The sequence below is a fragment of the Trichosurus vulpecula genome, chromosome 5 (assembly GCF_011100635.1).
Source record: "Trichosurus vulpecula isolate mTriVul1 chromosome 5, mTriVul1.pri, whole genome shotgun sequence".
Lineage (NCBI taxonomy): Eukaryota > Metazoa > Chordata > Mammalia > Diprotodontia > Phalangeridae > Trichosurus > Trichosurus vulpecula.
The window spans coordinates 37021115-37043493 of record NC_050577.1 but is presented as its reverse complement, the minus strand read 5'-3'; the positions used below and the strand labels follow the sequence as shown (position 1 = coordinate 37043493).

General features: G+C 37.3%; 1 protein-coding gene across 6 annotated transcripts in view; it reads right to left on the bottom strand.

Moving 5' to 3' along the window:
* TBC1D5 (TBC1 domain family member 5) overlaps positions 1-22379 on the bottom strand; it is a 635464-nt gene that overhangs the window by 447165 nt on the left and 165920 nt on the right. For all 6 annotated transcript variants that reach the window (XM_036758387.1, XM_036758382.1, XM_036758384.1 and 3 more), the window contains one exon: positions 6492-6587. The gene's annotated coding sequence lies outside the window, so the exon portion shown is untranslated. The remainder of the gene's footprint in view (positions 1-6491; positions 6588-22379) is intronic.

Below are 22379 nucleotides of genomic sequence, written 5' to 3'. Positions count from 1 at the left end.
AGGATTAAAAAAAATTGGAGGAAGAAGCTTTCTTCTCCTTTGTTTGGCCAAGGGACAGTAAAAACCAAATTTCAAAACATGCAAACTTTACCTTTACCATCCACCTTCTCTACATTTCTCCCCTGAGCAGCTGAGGAGTAGGGCAGGTACGATTGGGCTCCCCAAACTACATTTTTTTCTCTACTTTCTTCTTTCTCTCTCACCCCAACACAAGAATCCCATTCTTACTTCTGCTCATCCCCCAAAGCTCCTTCCATAGAAGCTGTACTTAGCTACATATCAGGAGAAATCAAAATACTAAACTAATTTTTACTACAGTAGAAATTATTGCTTGTCCATTAACTGAGAGAGACCTGCCTTTTACTCATTAACATAAGTACACATATGATGGAATTTCAGAAAGCACAATGTAGTTAAGTATTTAGAGAGGTGGGCCACTGGCTGCATTGATAAAATGACCTTGCCAAAGACCATCTTTGGCATAAAAGACTCTCGGTTACTCTTGCATTACATACAGTTTTTTGTCTATTTTTAATATCATAGGTGCTTTGGAGCTCCCCCCTTCCCTTGCTCCAGGAGAAAAGTTAGAAAGTGTTTTTAAATTGTTCAAAAGTCAGATACAGCTATAGCTATAGATATATAGATACGTATATAGGAAGAAGGTATAATTATTTATTAGAACGAGCTTCTGAATTATTAGGAATAAGCAAGGCAAGGATATAGTGGATGTGGTGAAAAGTCTAAATGATTAAAAAAAATTAAAATTAAAGTACTTTAAAAAGAGTTCAAAAAGACAAGCAGACAGATTTAGGAAGAAAGAGGTAAAGAAAACAGGGAGGCCTGGTATGAATTGTTAGTGGATACAAAGGCAGGTGTAGGAAAAGGCTGTCTGAAAAGGACTCCGGTAACTATTGAGCAATGAAGGACTTAGATAATAAGAAAAATTATGGCCTACAAATTTCTATGAATTTTTCTCATTTCTTTTTTATAGAGTTGCTATATCAGGGAAATGCTATAGATATGGTTTAGATTTTAACAAAGCCTATAGTAAGATGTCTGAAGCTATTCTTGTATATTAAAAAGAAAAATTTGGTAGAAGAAATGCTGTAGCAATAAGACAAGATGAAAAAATTGAATCCATAAAAATAGGCAATGAGGAAACAAAACTATCACTCTTTGCAGATGATATGATGGTATACTTAAAGAACCCTAGAGAATCAACTAAAAAACTAGCTGAAACAATTAGCAACTTCAGCAAAGTTCTAGGATATAAAATAAACCCACATAAAACATCAACATTTCTGTATACTACCAACAAAAACCCAGCAGCAAGAGACAGAAAGAGAAATTCCATTAAAAATAACTGCAGATAAAATAAAAGACTTGGGAGTCTACCCAACAAGACAAGCACGGGGATTGTATGAACACAATTACAAAGCACTTTTAATAGAAATAAAGACAGAAGTAAGCAACTGGAGAAATATTAACTGCTCATGCCTTAGTTGAGCAAATATAATAAAAATGACAATTCCACCTAAGTTAATGTACTTATTTTGTGCCATAACAACCAAACTACCAAAGAATTATTTGATAGAGTTAGAAAAAATGGTAACAAAATTCATCCAGAACAAAAGGTCAAGAATATGGGAATCAATGAAAAATAATATGAAGGAAGGCAGCCTAGCAGTTCCAAATCTCAATAATAAAGTGGTAATCGTCAGAACATCTTGTTACTGGCTAAGAAACAGAGTCGTGGTGAGCAGTGGAATAGATTGGGTACACAATACACAGTAGTAAATGATCGAAAAATTCAAACTTTTGAGGTAAGAACTTAACATGTGACAATTGCTGAGAAAAATGAAAAGCAGTCTGGCAGATACAAGGCATAGACTAACATCTCACACTGTATACCTAGATAAAGTCAAAATGGATAAATGATTTAGACATAAAGGGGGATATCATAAGGAAATTAGGGGAGTACAGAAAAAAAAATGTACCTATCAAACCTACGGATAAGGGAAGAGTTTATTACCAAACACAGATACAGGAGATTGTGGGAAGAAAAATTTTGGTTACATGAAATTAGAAAAAAAAAATCTGCAACAAATTTCTCTGATAAAGGCCTCACTTATCAAATACATAGGGAACTGAACCAAATTAATAAAAATTGCTTGCCTTCTCAAGGCAAGTTAAATCATTTTTACATGTAATTGGGAGGTATTTAATGAAATAAAAATTAAAAATTGTCCATGATGAGATTGCTTTAAAAATTTACAGAAGTGAATGTTGAAAACTGAAAATAAATAAATTAAAATTTTTAAAAAAATTTACAGAAGGAAGTTATAAATGGGAACTAATACACTAGAAGACAATCAGAGTTCAAAAAGATTTTGACAGTCTAGAACAGAGGATCACAAGTTTATTTGGCCTACCACTCCCTTTAAAAAAATTACTCTGCACCCCCCTGGAAATCTTTCATGATTTTTTTTAATTTGCATAATTTCAAAAAATATAACATAGATATTTTAAATGACACATCTTAAATTTAATAATTTATTGTAAATTTGTGTTTTTTCCTGCACTGAAATTTTGATGATGCAATATTGCTTCATGTAACCTTATAGTATGTACTGTAAACAAGTCATTACATGCACATATTCCTGCTGATACATGCTGGACTTCTTAACAACACATGACACACTCACCTGCCAACACTTGCTCATTAAGACCTGCCAGCGAACTTGATTACTGATTGGGTATGACTTACATTTTGTGTGTCTATTTGGAAAATAATATAATCACTATGACTTTAACTCTGTTATACAACAGATAAAATATGTATGAATGGTTTTTCAAAATTTTCTTCTCTTCTCTCCTTCTGCTTCTACCACCCCCTTATTTTTATTCAACACCTTCCCCCCCACCACAATTGTAGCTGAGGCTACTACGACCTCCCTGGGGATAGTATCACCCACTTTGGGAACCTCTGGAGAATATGGTATTAAACTAGGATAATGAAATTTAACAGAACTATAAGTAAAATCTTACACATGGGTTAAAAAATGAACTTCTCAAGTATAATAGAAGAAAGGTGGGATTAGAAAACAGATTGTCTGAAAAAGGTACAGATTTTAGTGGACTATAGCAAGTTCATTACAAGTTAATTTAATAGAGCAGCTGAGAAAGCAAATGCAATTTTAGGCTCCATGAAATATCCTGGACCAGGGAATAGAGAGCATTCAGAAAAACTGTCTAATTTTTTTAGGTTGGATGACATTTTTAGAAGGACTTAGTTAATGAGAAATAATTCAAAGAGGATGACCAGGAAAGTAATGTGAAGCATTTTAAATTTTAAAAATGAGAACTGGATAACAAAAATGTTTGGAGGGAAAAGGGCATTAAGAGAAGGGGATTAAATGGAGTTTCAAACACAAGTATTTGAAGCAATGTTATATAGACTAGGAAGGCCTGTTCTGCTTATTCCCAGAGACAAGAACAAGAACCAATGTATAGAGGATGCAAAGAAATCAATTCAAATCTAAAATTTAGATTTGAAGTAAGAAAACCTTCCAAGGTATAAGAGCTATAGTACCGGGGAATGGAATGCCTCAGGAAATAAGCAGGTTTCCTCTCCCTGGAAAACTTCAAGGAAGGAATGAATTTTAAGAATTTTTCCAACTCAGATTTCTAAACACTTCTTGAACTGACAGAAAAATCACACCTAAGAATACAACTAATCTCACTTAAGCAAGGTATAAAAGAAATTGGTAATGAAAAACAAAACAAAAATAATGTTCAAAAGTGGACAAAAAGCAAAATGAAACCGAAAATATCAGAAATGTGACTCGTGTTGAAATCATACTGAGAAGCAGAGGTAGCCAGGAACTCTAAAACCTTCATGATTTAGCTTAGAATTCACTCACATTTCATCACATTTATTAGTTTCTTTCTAGAAATGGCAAATTAGTTTCTCTCTTAAAATTGTCTTAAAATATCTATGTACATGTTTTCTAGTGGGGGAGACAACATGAAAACAACTATGTGAGAATACACACACACACACACACACACACACACACACACACACACACCCAAAGTGAAGACAATCAGGAAAAGTGGTAAAGAACTAGCAATAAAAAGCATCAGTATCACAAAGGGCTTCTCATAGAAAATGAAATTTTAGCTGGGCCTTAAGAGGAAGCCAGGGAAGGGAGGAGGCAGAGATGAGGAGGAAGAGTATTCCAGGCATGAAGAGAAATACGTAAAGCGTGGAGGTAGATTATCCTGTGCGATAGCAGGAGGCTGGTGTCATTGGAACAAAGAGCATCATGGTGGGTGTAAGAAGACTAGAAAGAGGTTTTATATTTGATCTGAGTTGAATGAACAGGTGGGAGCTATAAGGAAGATGGGGGGAACTGGGAGGAAGGGGAAGGGGAGGGAGAGAGGGAGAGTGTTAGTTAAGAAGGGAAGGGAAGCATTTATTATAGATTGTCTTCTCAAGGAATTTAGCCACAAAAGAGAGAAGAGATATGGGACCACAACAAGTTCAGATGGAGAGATCAAGTGAAAGGTTTCTGAAGATGGAGGAGACATGAGCATGTTTGTAGGCAGTAGGGAACAAGCTGGTAGACAGGGAGAGCCTGAAGGTAAGTAAGAGTGAGGAAGATAAAGGGGGCAATCTACTAAAAAAGACTCCATGGAATGGGCTCACTTATGAACACAGAGGTGTTTGCCTTTTCATGTAAAACAGGATAAAGGAGAAAATTTTACAAAGACATCAGTGATGTGAAATGAGAAGCAGAAAAGAAAAGGGAGTCCTTGGTGAATGGCTTTAACTTTTTTCAGTGACGTTATGAGGCAAGCTGGGCAATGGAGGGATGAAAAGGTCTGAGAAAGCCACTATGTGGATGGGATAAGTGAGTCGGTTAACGAGGTGAAGGGATTGCCTTGCTGCAATGAAAGCCCAGTTGAGATTTTGTAAAATAAATCTGCTGCGGACCCAGTCAGCTTAGTTTCTCCAGTTTCATTGAGCAGTGTGAGTAGGAGGAAAGGTAGGTAGGTGGTAAGAGAGTAATCCAGGTCTGAGGCTTGGAAGCCCAAGATCTTTGATGTAATAAAGCAGCAACAGACACAAACGTATAGTATAGAGTTGAAATGGTATTCCAAGGGGGAAGATAAGGAAGGGAGGAGAGTATAGCCAATGCATGGGTGATGGCTTAGGAAAGAATCAAGGGTACGGAAGGACTGGAAGTCATAGTGACAATGAAAAATACATTTTGGAGTTTCAAGGTAGAAGGAAGACATGAAATGTGGCACAGATTGTGATCAGATGAGAAATTTCAGAATTTATGAATAAGGGTCAAATTATATAAGATCAGCTGTCATCCTTTAAGAATAAAATTGATTTAAGCATTGGTGTCCATATATGCTCTTCCAGGATGAGTTTGACTCGGGCAAGACCCCTGGTAGTTTAGGTATGATAGGAGAATAGAATGAGACATCTTAGGTCATGAAAAGGTTTGCAAAAGTTATTAGGGTGAATTATTGGGATAGTGAATCACCTAAAAGGATTGACTTTCACTTTTGAGGGAACAAGCTGGGATCACGTAACATAAATTTGTAGAGGATCCAGTGAGCAAGGTTTTACGATTTCCTATAGTTCTGTTCAGCATCATATGAGTAGAAGAGGAAACAGGGGATGGTGGGAGAGATCCAAAGATGAGTCTTGGAAAAGCAAAATGAGCCACTGAATAAGGAAGCAAGGGACTCTGAAGAGGACAGTGTAGAGTTGAAATGGTCCACCAAAGGGTGAAAATGGGGAAAGGAAGAGTGCAAGTCAGTTCAAGGGTAATAGCCTGGGAAAGAACTGAGAGGTAGATAGGTGGGAGGTCACAGTAAGAACAAAAAACAAGGTAGGAGGTTGAAATGCATAAGGATAAGTTTAATCACAACTGATCATAATCAGATGCAGGCATTTCATAGTTGATGAACATGGAAGTGGAACACTTTATGGGTGATGGCAAGATCAAGGGTATGATCACCTCTGTTACAGCTGATGTAAGGTAGAAGACTAAATCATAGGAAATGAGTAAACTGAGGAACTGGGAAGTTTAGCTGTTTGAGGAAATATCAATATCAATACATATATATGTTCACATTCCCTAGTATAAAGGTAGGAATTTGAGAGCAAAGAAAGGATGTTAGCCAAATACTCAAATCATTGAGGAAGGAAGGAGAGTATCCTGAAGGTCAGCAGATAATAACTACCAGAATCTTAATTTGTGGTAATTATGGATTGATTGAACCTCAAAGGAGAAGAGGTGAATGAGTGACAGTCTTAATGTAAGTCTGGAAATAGCCCACTGGAGTATGAGTTAAAGTATAAGGGCTGGGAAGGCAGGCAGGAAAACTGTGTCATGAGAAGAGAGTATCTTCAGAATTTTGGCCTTACAAAATTCCATAAATTCTGGGTGCATTCAATGAAGACATACCTGTAAAATTACATGCATACAGCCAATGAGACTACATTTCCTCTCTGTCTTCTCAGAACTCTCAGCTCACATCCAGGGACTTATGTCAGGACCATGCTAGGAGAAAAAACACCAAGGACAAAAGTCACTTTCTAGTAAGCTAATATCAGGATAACGTTATAATCCAGTATACCCTCAAGAGGTCACATGACACAGCTGATAAGGAGCCAGTCCGGGACTGCAGAAGAGCAGGGTTCAAGTTCTGCTGCTGATCCAGACCAGCAGTATGACCAAAAGCAAGGAGTTTAATAACCATAGTGCCAAGAAACTGAGGAACTGAAAGGAAACAAGGACAAGGGCTCTGGCTGGAACTTGGATGCTTGGATTTGTGTATCTCCTCCAGCATGGAGACACTACAGGAAAAAAAAAATTGAAAAAAATGTTAATTTATCAAATGTGTTGAATTAACTACATCACAAATGGGAAGCTGTAGTCTAATGCAAATCATTTTAGCTTCCATGTCAAGTGAATCATCCCAACATAATCATCATATTAAAGCATAACTCTTTACTCCACAGATCGTACAGAATTGTAACTATCCAGTTTACAATATTCATAAAATTCCCTTCTCCTAGACCACTTTTCATTAAGAATCATCTGGAACTAAACTGGATTCCAAAAAAGCCAGATTATTCTAATCTATCGTCAGGAAATTATTGCACCTTGAGAAACTCAAATTGATCCTGCATGATTTTCTCACTGATCCTATTTACAAGTAATTGGTTGTTTGTCTCTGAACTTAGATCAGAGTTCAGCTGGTCTGTAATGGGCTAAATTTAAAAAAATCCATCTTTTCTGTTGCAAGGAATTTTGCTAACCTTGGAGAATACGTGAGAAAGCAAGGGAGTTTGGGCCTGGTATCGTTACTCCACCAAGCTATCCTTCAAGGATGTCTGGCTTGCCCTCTAAAAGTATGGGCCATTATCAAATACATGGACTCAAACAAAGAGCACTGCTCAGTCTCGTGAGAAAAGGAGCGGGGTCATTGCTGGGCCTCTGTACCAAATTTCCAACTAATCATATTGTTCCTTGCACCTCAGCTTTGTAACCAATCACGCTGCCCTTAATCCCAAGATGTCATTTACCCTACTCTGTTCTTTGCTCTGTATTCCCCCAAACCTATATACGAGGAACTGTCTTTTTACTCAGTCTTTGGCATGAATGAAGGCAAGCTACTGACCAATTTATTTATGGGTAGCATGCCCTTGCTAATAACTGTTATCTTGCTGAAAGATCTGCATCAGTTTACCTTCTTGTTAAAATTCAATCACTGCAGCCTTATGAGAAGAGAATCCAGTAAGGAAGAGATGTCATGAAGGTGAGTCATTTCTGTTTTGACTCCATTCCCAAGAGGGTCTTGGGTTCCAATTCTGTTAAAAACAAGTCAGAGTTTCTCCCTGTTAAGTTACTGAGCTGCAGCCAACAGGGCAGAGTAGGAAGAAGAACGCAGCTGAATTCGCCCCCGCAAAGAACTAGAAAACACACTAGGCTGATTCCTGATCAGGAAATCCAAGGGGAGAAAAAAAGAAAAACACCACTAGTCATTTTCCTAGCCCAAAGCAGCACAAGGAGATAGAGAGCTCAATGGACCCAAAGGATAGAAACGTTCTAAAGGCAAACTTGTATCACAAGGATTAAAGTGGACTGAGGGCAAGAAGAGGTCATGGACAGGTGCCAAAGTGGGAAGACCAGCCTTTACCAGTCAGGGTAAGAAGGAGACCCATGGCTACATAATGAGGAAGAAGCAAATTTAATACAACAATGCACATTCATTAGATACCCATTACACGCCAGACACCATGGTAAGCAGCATGGACACAGATTCAGAAGCGACAAGTGGAGTTCCGTTTCCAGAAAGACAGCAGCATCTCAGTTGTAGCCTTCAGCTGAGTCTGAAGCTTGAAGAGGAACCCAGGACAAGTGGGGAATCTGTAACTGTCTTGCTCTGTGCCTTCACGGCTTCCCAATTGCATTCTAGTGTCTACTGCCAGGAGATGCAGTGTTAAAATGCACATTCATGTCTGAAACTTGCAAACAAGGTTGGGCAAGGGGCAGCAGAGGTTGCGGGGGTGGGGGTTCAGACTATTCTGGGATCACTCAAAGCCTGCAAGTCCCCAGGGAAGATATCTCCAATATCTTAGAATAACACAACATTCAATAAACCTGAGGGAGCAGCAAAAGGACCCAAGGGGGCACAAGCTCAGCCCAGATATTACTTGAGAAGTAGACAGTATCCAGCCCAAACATAAAATCCAAAGATGGGAGACAGCCTGGAAGAACGAACAACTGGAGAAAAAACCACACCTTAAAGTGCTCATATACTAACAGGGATGTTCAAGACACCAACTTCAAAGATGATGACTCTAAAATAACTACAAACAAAGCCTCAAAGAAGAACATAGATTGGGCAGAAATTCAACTAGAATTACTAGAAGAAATAAAGCAACAGTTTTTAAATGTTTATATAAATGAAATGAGAATGCTAAAGGAAAAAATTAGAAAAGAAATGAGCACTTAGAAAGAAAGCACTATAAAGGGGATTAACAGCTTGACAAAAGAGAAGTAAGTTTTACCGAAGGGGGAAAACTGCCTGAAAATTAGAACAGATCAAACAGAAGCCAATAAATTCATGAAACAACAAAACACATTAAAACAAAGTCAAGAGATTGGCGAAAAAAATTGAAGAAAATATAATTCTATATAAAAAACAACTACCTGGAAAACACTGAGGAGAAAAAAATTTGAAAATCATAGGACTATCTCAAAGCCAGGACCAAAAAAAAACAAACAAAACCGTAAACATACTATTTTTAAAACCTTAAAACTGCTCAGACCTCTTAGGATGAGAGGGAAAAGTAGAAATAACAATAATTTACCATACACCTCCTAAAAGAAACCCCAAAATAAAAAGTTCTAGAACTTTATGGCCAAAATCTAGAGTTTCTATGTCAAAGAAAAAATACTGCAAGCAGTCACATCAAAAGAACTGAAATATGAAGGAGCCGCAGTCGAGATCACACCAGATTAGTAGCCATCATTATAAAAGTCTAGGGGCACTTGGAACAAAATATTTCAGAAGGCAAAAGGTTCGTCAACAAAGAATGACTTAACCAACAAATTGATGATAATCCTATGGAGAGAAAAATCACGTCACTTATGAAGGCTACCTTCCAAGCCTTCAAGATGAAATGACCACAGCTGCAAAGAAACTTTGAGATGCAACTGAGAGGAAACAAGGAAAACCGAAAAAGCAATTTAAGAGACATTTTAAACCAGGATTAAACTGTCATACATGTGAACCCTTAGAACTCAATCTTCAGGAATCACATGGGGAGTTTAATGAGACAGACAGGCTAGGAGTGGGATGTGTCTATGCTTTAAGTTTTAATGATCTTAAAAGAATAAAAAGAAAAGGGAAGAAAAAAACACTAGGCAGGAAAGGGGGAGAAGAAGGATGAGGAAAATTACCTCATAACTGGGGTGAATAAGTAGAGGACCATAGAATAACAGAGAAAGGGGTGGGAGAAGTGGGCATCACTTGAACTTGACTCTCATCTTAATTGGCCAAAGGAGGGAAATATACACTCAGAGTTGGGTACAGAAATACATTTCACTCAATAAGAGAATAGGAGGGAAAGGGGAAAAGAAAAAAAGGGGAGAGGGGGCTAAGAAGGGTAAATCTAGGATTAATTCAAAAGAAAACAAATTCTAACTAAGTAGGCTAAATTATGAAAAAAAAAAGTTTAACAGAAATTAAGGATAAGAAGGGTGACAGAAGGAAAAGAAGGATGGGAGTGGTGGTCAGAGAAGGGTGCCTATGGGAGGCAGTAGCAGAATTCACCAAACCTAGAGCACTGGAGCTAATGACACTCTTCTCTCAACATCATCTTTTACTTTAGGGGGAAGGGGAGTAGAAGAGAACCAAAGAGAAGGAAAAGTATAAAACAACAGGAGGGAAGGAATTAGACAACTAACAATCAGACCTATGAATACATGAACAAAATCAATGCAACTAAAATCAGAAAAGAGCAAGTAAGTGGGAAAAAGCCTTTGCAACAAGTTTCTCTGATAAAGGTCTTATTCATTTTTTTAAGCTATATTGATGTTTTGCTGTTACAAAGGTCTCATTTCTAAGATAGAGAGGGAACTGATTCAAATATAGAAGAACAAGAAACATTCCCCAGTTGATAAATGACCAAAAGATGTAAAGAGGCCCTTTACAGCAGAATGAATCCAAATATCAATAGGCACATGAAAAAAAAAAAATCTAAATCACTAATTATTAGTAAAATGTAGATTTAAAGAACTCTGAAGTTCTAGTCATCAGGTTGGCAAACCTGACTAAAAAAGTAAAATGACAAATGCTGGAAGAGCTGTGCAAAAGGAACTACATTAACCTACTTGGGGCAGACTGGTGAAAGAGTTGAGCTATTCTGGCAAGGAATTTGGAGTCATGCACAAAAAGTTTGCAACTGCATTCTCTTCTACCACGCAATAGAACTACTAGGTCTATACTTACCAGAGATCAAGGAAATAGCAAAAGGACCTATAAGCACAAAAATATTGATAGTGTCCTATTTGAAGGGACAAAACATGAAATTGGGGGGAAGGCGGGGGGGCGAGCCAAGATGGCGGCTGGAAAGCAGGGACTAGCATGAGCTCCCCACCGAGTCCCTCCAAAAACCTATAAAAAATGGCTCTGAACCAATTCTAGAACTGCAGAACCCACAAAACAGCAGAGGAAAGCAGGGCTCCAGCCCAGGACAGCCTGGATGGTCTCTGGGTGAGGTCTATCCCACACGGAGCTGGGAACGGGGCAGAGCCCACCGTGAGTGGCACAAGCTAACCAGACCAAGAGCCGGGTGGATCGTGCCCTAGTGCCCTGAATCAGTGAGCTGTGGCAGTTACCAGACTTCTCAACCCACAAACACCAAAGACAACAGAGAAGGTTACTGGGAAAAGCTGCAGGAGTGGAAGGAGTTCACAGTTCTGCCACTGCCCCTGGGGCAGCGGAGGTGGGGCAGCGGAGGTGGGGCAGCTACAGCTGCAGTTGCTTCTGGCCCCAGGCCCACCTGGTGGGAGGAATTAAGTGGCGGGTCAGAGCAGGAGTACAGAGCCTGCTGAAGATCTAAGCCCAGTCCGGGTTGGGGGTTCTTGGGGAAGGAGCAGTGCTGGTGTGGCAGAGCTGGCATCTCCCCCCCAAACGTGGAACATAGAACTCTGTAGTCTACAAGCAGTCATACCCCGCTGAAAAACTCAAGGGTCAAGTTAGTTGGTTGGGAATATGGCTAGGCAGCGAAAACGCACCCAGATTCAGTCTCAGACTTTGGATTCTTTCTTTGGTGACAAAGAAGACCAAAACATACAGACAGAAGAAGCTAACAAAATCAAAGAGCCTACAACAAAAGCCTCCAAGAAAAACATGAACTGGTCCCAGGCTATGGAAGAGCCCAAAAAGGATTTGGAAAAGCAAGTTACAGAAGTAGAGGAAAAATTGGCAAGAGAAATGAGAAGGATGCGAGAAAACCATGAAAAACAAGTCAATGACTTGATAAAGGAGACCCAAACAAATACTGAAAAATACACTGAAGAAAACAACACCTTAAAAAATAGACTAACTCAAATGGCAAAAGAGCTCCAAAAAGCCAATGAGGAGAAGAATGCCTTGAAAGGCAGAATTAGCCAAATGGAAAAGGAGGTCCAAAAGACCACTGAAGAAAATACTACCTTAAAAATTAGATTGGAGCAAGTGGAAGCTAGTGACTTGATGAGAAATCAAGATATTATAAAACAGAACCAAAGGAATGAAAAAATGGAAGACAATGTGAAATACCTCATTGGAAAAACCACTGACCTGGAAAATAGATCCAGGAGAGATAATTTAAAAATTATTGGACTACCTGAAAGCCATGATCAAAAAAAGAGCCTAGATATCATCTTTCAAGAAATTATCAAGGAGAACTGCCCTGATATTCTGGAGCCTCAGGGCAAAATAGAAATTGAAAGAATCCACCGATTGCCTCCTCAAATAGATCCCAAAAAGAAATCTCCTAGGAATATTGTTGCCAAATTCCAGAGCTCCCAGATCAAGGAGAAAATACTGCAAGCAGCCAGGAAGAAACAATTTGAGTATTGTGGAAACACAATCAGAATAACCCAAGATCTGGCAGCTTCTACATTAAGAGATGGAAGGGCTTGGAATACGATATTCCAGAGGTCAATGGACCTTGGATTAAAACCTAGAATCACCTACCCAGCAAAACTGAATATCATGCTCCAAGGCAAAATATAGACTTTCAATAAAATAGAGGACTTTCAAGCTTTCTCAGTGAAAAGACCAGAGCTGAATAGAAAATTTGACTTTCAAACACAAGAATCAAGAGAAGCATGAAAAGGTAAACAAGAAAGAGAAATCATAAGGGACTTACCAAAGTTGAACTGCTTTGTTTACATTCCTACATAGAAAGATGATGTGTATGATTCATGAGACCTCAATATCATAGTAGCTGAAAGGAATATGCATATATATACATATATATGTTTATGTATATAGATATATATATATATAAGTGAATGTGTATGTATGTATATATGTATGTGTATATATATATATATAAAGACAGAGAGAGAGAGAGAGAGCGGACACAGGGTGAGTTGAAGATGAAGGGAAGATATCTAAAAGAAATAAAATCAAATTAAGGGATAAGAGAGGAATATATTGAGAGAGGGAGATAGGGAGAGGTAGAATGGGGTAGATTATCTCGCATAAAGGTGGCAAGAGGAAGCCGTTGTGTGGGAGGAGGGGAGAGGGCAGGTGAGGGGGGAATGAGTGAATCTTGCTCTCATCAGATTTGGCCTGAGGAGGGAATACCATACATACTCAATTGGGTATCTTACCCCACAGGAAAGAAGAGGGAAGAAGATAAAAAAAGGGGGTGCATGATGGAGGGGAGAGCAGGTGGGGGTGGAGGTAATCAAAAAGAAATACTTTCGAAAGGGGACAGGGTCAAGGGAGAAAATTCAATAAAGTGGGATGGGTTGAGAAGGAGCAAATTATAGTTAGTCTTTCACAACATGAGTATTGTGGAAGGGTTATACATAATGATACACATGTGGCCTATGTTGAATTGCTTGACTTCTTAGGGAGGGTGGGTGGGAAGGGAAGAGGGGAGAGAATTTGGAACTCAAAGTTTTAAAAACAGATGTTCAAAAACAAAAAAAAAAAGTTTTTGCATGCAACTAGAAAATAAGATACACAGGCAATGGGGCATAGAAATTTATCTTGCCCTACAAGAAAGGAAGGGAAAAGGGGATGGGAGGAGAGTGGGGTGACAGAAGGGAGGGCTGACTGGGGAACAGGGCAACCAGAATATACACCATCTTGGAGTGGGGGGGAAGGTAGAAATGGGGAGAAAATTTATAATTCAAACTCTTGTGAAAATCAATGCTGAAAACTAAATATGTTAAATAAATAAATTTAATGCTCAAAAAAATAATTAATTAATTGATTGAAAAAACAAAACAAAACAAAGAAATTGAGGGGGTGCCCATCAAGTAATGTATGGCTGAACACATTACGGTATATGAAATATGATAGAATACTATTGTTCTGTGAGAAGTGATGAAGGAGATGATTTCAGAGGAGTTAGGGAAGTCTTAAAGTGATGCAGAATGAAGCAGAATCAGAACAACTCAGACCAAAACAACAATATTATAAAAACAAAAGACTCAGGGAACTCTGAGGCAATGACCAACCTTGATCCTAGAGGATTAATGATAAAACATGCTACTCTTCTCTTGATAGGTAATGAACTTAAGAATACAGATTAAAAGGGGGTTTTTTTGGACATGGACAATGCAGGAATTTGTTTTATTTATTTATATATGTTTGTAACAATTTTTCCTCCCTTTCTATTTCAAGAAGAAAGCAATGAAGGGGAAGGGAGGAAAAGACAGGAGAGGAGAAGGATTTTCATTGACTCAAAAAACAATAATAAATTTAATTTTAGTAAAAGCTAATGAGTTCTACCAATTTTTAGATGTCTTAGGGTAGATTCAGAGTCATCTAGGCCTCAAAGGGTAAAACACTGTTAAATTTGTGTTCATTCACTTCACTGTGGCAGTCTGAGCTACAGAAATCTTCAAAATTGTTACTTTCCTCAGCATATGAGAATAAAAGCATACTTTTAAAAAGTCTCTTCTAAATCTACCTTTAAATTTGGTACATTAAAATAAGAACATGTAGATGTTAAAAAATTCTTTTGGATTCCACTTCTTCCAAACTCAAGACATTGTCCATAATTTTATATCTTGCTCTATCCAAATTCTCAGTTCCAGACTTATTAAATTATTCTGCATCTCATTAACTGTCTCTCCTTATGTTATTCCATTTGCTTCTAGTTTCTACCTTTTTTTCCAAACTATTGCCTTATTGTAACATCACCTGCCTGTCACCTTTTATCCCACAAACATTGTAAATTATCTAAGTCGAACTGTGCAAAAGCAGCAGCTCAAATAACAACGGTAATCTGTGGTAATTTTAGATAAAATGAGCTAATTTATGGAGGAAAGCAGATGAAATCTAGTCACTGTCCCTGTCATTTTGTAATGGTGAGGATGATTTAGTGATCAGAAAACAGAAACAGCAGCATTAATTAAAATGTGCTAGGGTAAAATGGGTATGATGACAGAATTATGATGAACTTATTCAGATAAATATTTTCTACTTTGTGGATCACACTGGGAGCCAAGATGGCAGAGCATCATAAAGCAATACAGCAATGCAACCCACACCCCCCAAAAAAGGAGAAAAAAAAATCTTCCAAACAAATCTAAAAAACATGTCAGACTGAATCCTTATAGGAAGTCCAAGAAAAAAATCACAATGCATCACTTTCCTAGTTCAGGAAGGCAGATGGAGACAGACTAAGAGGTCTGTAGACAGGTCTGGCCAGGAGCAGCTTCACAGAGCACTCCAGAGGCCAAGTGTTGTGAGCCACGCAAGAACCCCCAGATCTATGATGTTAGATGAATGCAGGAACAAGCTCAAATTTGCTATCTACTACTAGCTGTGAGTCAAAGATGCAGGATGGAAGGAGGGGGATCTGCACTGAGGGTAGTGTTGTAGGGTAAAGAAGAAGCCCTGGAAGATGTACCAAGAGCGAAGTAAGTTCAGAAGCTAGCAGCAGGCAAGTGGCTCAGACCCCAGGGGCAGAGAGGGGTTTCATTTCTACCTTCTAGCCTAAGCTGATACCCATAGGATAACTGTGGTGATAATCCTAGAGCAAAGAAAAGGGAGTCTGCAGGTGCATCCCTCTGAACCAGCAGAGGTTCCCCAGAAGGCTAAGAGGGCATGAGTCTACAGCTGCTCAGACTGAAACCCAGGTCAGGAACTTGCATGGCTCAGGCCAAGGAGGGCAGTAATCAGACTGCTCTGGATCCTGGAGCTCTCCAGAGTGAGTCATCCTTGAGATCTTCAAAAACCGTAACACTCAACACCTAAAGAAAGAAGGAGTAGTACCAGCCCAGACCTTCCTTCCAGAAATACAAAAAGCTGGCCCTCACATCCAGCTGGAAGTCCAGAAACAGACTGGAGAAGGAAGAGGTATAGGTAGCAGGGATCCCACCATAAAAAATTATTATGGGGACAGGGATGCTAAAGATACAAATACAGAAAAAAAAATAAACTTCAAAATAGCTACAAATAAACCACAGATTGGGCACAAGAACTTCTGGAAGAAATGCACTAAAAAATTTTAAAAGAGCAAAAAAATATTTTTAGAAATTAAATGAGAGTACCTGAAGGAAAAAAATTGGAAAAGAAATGAGTTATAGAAGAAAAATTTGTAACATGAAGTATAAATCCTTGCCCAAGCAACAAACTCCTCCAAAATTAGAATGAACCAAACAGAAGTCAATGACTCCATAAGATAATGAGATACATTAAAACAAAGTCAAAAGACTGAAGAAAAAAATTGAAGAAAATGTAAGGTATATCATAACAAATATAACTGATCTAGAAAACATATCAAGGAGAGAAAAGGTTTAAGAATTATTAGACAAAATTTTCATGTCTTGCCTTCTCAATGGGTTTGGGGAATGGGAGGGGGAGAAGGGAAAGAATTTGGAAGTAAAAAAAAAATTTCAAAAATATAATAAAACAAAGAAGCATCAGAAAACCTGAGGGGGGAGGGGGTTCAGCATCATAGTGCAAAAAATCTTAAAACTGCCTAGATCTCTTAGAACAACAGGACAAAGTGGTAACAGAATCTACCTGTCACTTCCTGAAAGAAATCCCCAAATGAGTTCCCAGAAACATAGCCAAAATTCAGAGCTTCAAATTAAAGAAAAAATAATGCAAAGAGCCAGAAATAAACAATTCAGTTATAAAGGGTATATAATCAGGACCACAAATGATTTAGAAGGCACAAACATAAAGGGGTGGAAAGATGAGAATATGATAATTCAGAAGGTAAAGGATATGGGCTCTCAGCCAAGAATTACCTACTCAACAAAACTGAATATAATCCTGGGGGGGCAGGGTGGGGTGGCAACAAAATGTACCTTTGATGAAATTGTGGACTTCCAAGCATTCCTGATGAACTGAACAGAGCTCCATAGAAACTTTGAGCTATAAACACAGGAGTTAAGAGAAACCTAAAAAGTTAAACACTGGTGAACAATTATAAGGGACTAAACAAATATAAACTGTTTAACTCAAATATGGGGAAATAGATGCATTCCCCAATGAAATCTCTCATCTTCAGGAGTCAAAGAGAGAGTGGAACTCGAAAAGGCCTGGGAGTGTTGTTTTTCTTTTTTTTATGTCTTGATGATCTTAAGGAAAAAAAAAGAGGAAGAGGAATACACTGGGGTGTAGAGAAGGAAAGGAAAGAAAGGCTAGGGGAAATTATCTCATATAATCAGATTATGCCAGTAAACATCTATACAAAGAGGAAGTAATTGAGAGAAGCAGCTGACACCCGCACATAAACACACAGAGGTGGGTACAGAAAAACATTTCCTTCAACAGGGAAATGGGGAAAGGAAAGAAGGAGGAATTAAAAGGAGATTAAGGGAAAGATTAGTAACTCTAAGAATGTTCAAAAATAGTTCTTTCTTAGCTGTCAAAGAATGGGAATCTGAAGAGGTATCCTGGGGCACTGGGGCAACTGAGGAATGGCTGAACAAGGTATGGAATAGAATATAAGAAATAATGAAGGGGAGGTGGTTTTAGAGAAACCTGGGAAGATTTCTATGAACTGATGCAGAGTGAAGTGAACAGAATCAGGAGAATGATGCATACAATGACAATAATATGGTGAAAACAAACAACTTTGAAAGAATTAGCAACTCTGATTGAGGCAATGACCAATCATAATTCCAGAGGACTAAAGATGAAACATGCTACTTGCCACCTGATAGAGTGGTGAAGGACCCAGTATGCAGAATGAGATATATTTTTTTTGAAAATGGCCAAAGCAAAAATCTGATTTGTTTCTCTATACATTTTTGTAATAAGTTTGTTTTTCTTTCATTCTTTCCGATGGAAGTGGAGACAGTGTTGGGGTGGAAAACAATAAGGGAAGGAGAGAGGGCAGAATTTTGTTCTCTCTCCCTCCCTCTTTCCTCCTCCTCCTCCTCCTTCTTCTCTCTCTCTCTCTCTCTCTCTCTCTCTCTCTCTCTCTCTCTCACACACACACACACACACACACACACACACACACTTTTAAAAATTTCTCTGAAAAACTGGAAAAGCTTGAAGGGTCCAGGATAATAGTATATGCTGCCTGTAATTCAGGGGCCAGCTTCTAACTAACCAGAATCCTAGTCACCCAGCAATAAATGTTTTTTTACCAGAACCAGTAAGTTATGGAGCTAACCTTGAATGTATAAAGGCGAAAACAAAGAGAAAAAATTAGAGATACCTGAAACTGAAGTACTTTTTTGGAAAACAACAGTAACAATGTCCTCAAAGTTGCCATATAATAAATTTACAAGGAAACTTTAATTTTCATATGCTCTTTTACAAAACACATTCTCTCTCCATTTTATAAATACATTGTGAATGTGTAAAAAGGGTCCAAGATTTCATCCAACATCTATCTATATGTGGCCTCCTCACCACTTTTACAAGATTTGCAAAGGAAAAATACTGCCCCCCAAAAGGGCATGCACAAAGCCAGCATCTTTCTCGATGATTTACTGAAAGCAGCAGCTCGTTTTAATAAACCCATCCCAAAACATAAAATTGATTGAACCAACTGCTGTGCAGGGGGCATACACCACAGCTGATCAAAATCATTCAAGACTTTTATTCTTACAGAATCTCTTTCAAGCTTGAAGAGGGTTTTTCCCCTACTCTAATTACATAGGGTAACAAAATAAAATTTTCTTTAAGATATGCTATAAAAGTACGAAACCATTAAAACAGCAAGCACCCAAAGAAGATTTTTTTCCATACTAAATCATATTTAATTTAAATGGTGCTTTCTGGGCAAGAAACCACTAATCAATTTTCAAGTCAAGCATTTCTTAAGTGCTTATTATGTGCCAGGCCCTGTGTTAAGATCTGGGAATATAACTAGAAGGAAAAAGTCTCTGTCATACCCTCAAGAAGCTCACAGTCTTATGCAGGCGAAAACATAAAAACAAATATGTATAAACAGAACAAGTAAAGCATAAATTGGAGGCAATCTCAGAAAGAAAAACTAGGCATTATATTCTAGAATTCACTTTGGTTACTAAAATTAAGACTTCAGAACAGGTAAAGTAAAATTGTCACTAAATACTGCTATATGCCTTTCATTATTTAGAAAAATTTTTAAGTATAAATAATCCTCCACATAATTAAATATATAAATGTATTTTTAAATGGGAATATTTTTCCATATCTGAAAACTTAATTTCTTTATAATATACATAGCCTGTTTTACTGATAAACAAAGAATTTCAGTCTGCCATTGCGTGTTATGTGAGGCTTTCATTTGTATTTTTATAATAAAGTAATTTTATAGTATTTATGTCACAATGAAGGACAAAGATAAGCCAACTGTTTAGATTCCTCGCCTTTATGTTGTGGCTTTGATCACTAACAATGCAGCCTGAACAGCCAACAGAAGGCTGACATTTCATAAAATATGCAGTGATAAAAACTAATACTGTAGCATCTGGGAGCGATATATAAAATGCAGAAATACACCTAATAACTGTGATCTTAAATTACAAGTTAGTAAAAGCAAAATAAAAAGCATACCTAAAATGAAGAAAGAGAAGCACAAAAACAGATCTTAATCATACTTTATCCTAAAAAACCAAGTTTAATAAACAATACAAGTGACTGAATTTATAATGCTTTCCTTAAGAATTCCACTGGTTCTCCAGATCTCAAAAGCTATTGGCCTTCCAGAAAAAGTATCCCTTTTGTATATTGTTAGCATAAAAAAAAAACAACTTACTGAGATATAATCAGGAGGCTAAAATACAATCAGAAGAAATTGCTTTTCTCCAAAAGCACAGAAAATCAAACAGTTAATGTACCAGTGAAGATTCATTCAGTAGGAGTCCATAAACCATGACCAAAAGGAGAAAAAAATTTGTAATAATCTACAGACATAAGTTTTTCTCGAAGACATCATTTTAGATCCCTATTTTAAAATCATTAAGTCTTTCACACAAAATTAGCAAAAGTTCAATGCTCTCTAAATATTTTTAACTCTGATTAGGAACTTTTTTTAGAAATTGGAGAGTAAAAACTAATTGTATTTATTATTATAGTAGTATTTAATTTCAAATTACACATCAAAATCCAAGTCTATTTTAGTAACTTTTTCTATATTAGTAGAAATAAATGCAAAATAAAAGCCATATTCAGTGCTTCAACAACTCTGAAGCACACTTTGACTAAAAAAAACCCCCCCCACACACATACACACAATAACTGCTAAGTATGTGGGAGGCAATTGTCCTAGTGCTTATAATTAGCATCTGAATTTGGGGATTTCACTGCTTAATGCACACCCACCTGCCTGTTATTCTTACCATGGCTTTTTATGTCATTTAATGGAGATAAATACTCTTTTCCCACCTCATATTTACATCAACGCCATTAAATTTTCTTAAGCTGTTAAAATAGGTTAAACAGCAGTCTCAACATCACTCTTCATCTCCCACTGGACAAAAAACAGCATTACAAGACTAAGGATAGATGAAGGCATATTTACATTTATAATGCTCCTAACTATAACATTTATGTAAATTATGATTTTCATATTTGCAAATATAACTTTTCATTTTCATTGAATACTTTGTAATGTTTAAACATTAACATTAGCTATTAGAAAGGAAATCTAAAAAGGACCGAAAAGAAGCCCATGACATACAAAGATGCTATCTGAACACTAGAACAGTGATTTAGAGCAAAACACTTTCTTCTAAAAGAATCACCTAACTTGGTTCTAATTTTGCTTATTCTCTCCAAAAGATGGCTGAAACAAAGTTCTTCAAATTGTGATTACTCTCTACACAAGAAAGTTGAATTATGTAAACAAAGTTCTTAAGTTTGTTCCCAAAGAATGTCATTTTATTATGTTTTAATACCATTTCCCAAATTTCATATGCATTTATTCTTATACCAGTATTGTTTTAAGGTCATTAAGATACTATTACTTCTTTTGATACATACATTCTGTTTGATTTGCCTAGCTTACTGAGGAGATTACAAGTTTTGAAAACTGCAGTCTGTGTGCAGATTTATAAACAAGGAATAAATGCTCTCTAAGGACAAGAATGCCTCATAGTAGGTGCTTAATAGGGCTTAGAATTGATTAACAAAACTTTTAAAAGTTTCCTACTTTACTAAAAGATATAGCACCTAATCAAAGTAATGTTGGTCAACTGTTAAACAATTATAGCAATATTTCTTCAATTTGTTGTGACAATGGTCTCTAGAGTTCCCAAATTTATAAAGTTGAAAGAATCCATTCAAGAAAGCAAAAGGTATTTTTTTCTAAATATATTTAAGAGATTTGTTATAACCTGCTCATTTATCTTCTTTGTTGCCTTGGCTTCGATTACGCAAAAGGCAAATTGATCAAGAGAGATGTTCTGTTTTACTCTTAAAATGTATAATGCAGTTATATTTTTAAATTTTAAAGTATACAGTTAGGATGAAAATAAACCACATATATTATCTTAGTCTCAGTTTCTCCCACTTGTATCACAGGACTTGTTCTATGTCTCACTAAATTAAGCTTCATTTTTAAGGATGAAAGGTTGTGCAATGGAGCAAAAAAGGAAGAATGAGCAGAGAATTTCTGATTATGTGACCAGTAAGATAGAAAATTAGACATTTTCTACAGTCCTCATTAGCTCTCAGAAAACCCACAAAAAGAGCCCCTCCAGTGGTAGAAAAATTACAGCTGAATTCCCAAGATAAGAAGTAAAGGGGCCCAACAAGGTAAGAACTACAGTATGAATGAACAAGGGAGAATACTAAATCAAGATGCCTTTATTCAGCATCCTCAAGGTTCCGCTCTCCAGCAGGTACACAAACCATTCCACAGACTTATACTTGGGGATATACTCAGTGACTTTTCTCATGCTGCATTGTTTGCTAGTGTATTCCACCCTTGTTCTTTGCCTTCTGGAATGCTGCAACAAGTAACAGGCATCAATTCTCACCAAGGAAATGAGCAGAACAGAACCAGAGGATGAAAATTAAGCATGTTGCTCTTTGGGGTGGCACTAGGGTTAGGGAAACCTAAGAATGCAGAGGATCTAATTGGAAGACACACATCCCATTAACCTCCCAATCCTGTAAAAAGCAGCAGAAACGGATTTACCCAGCAA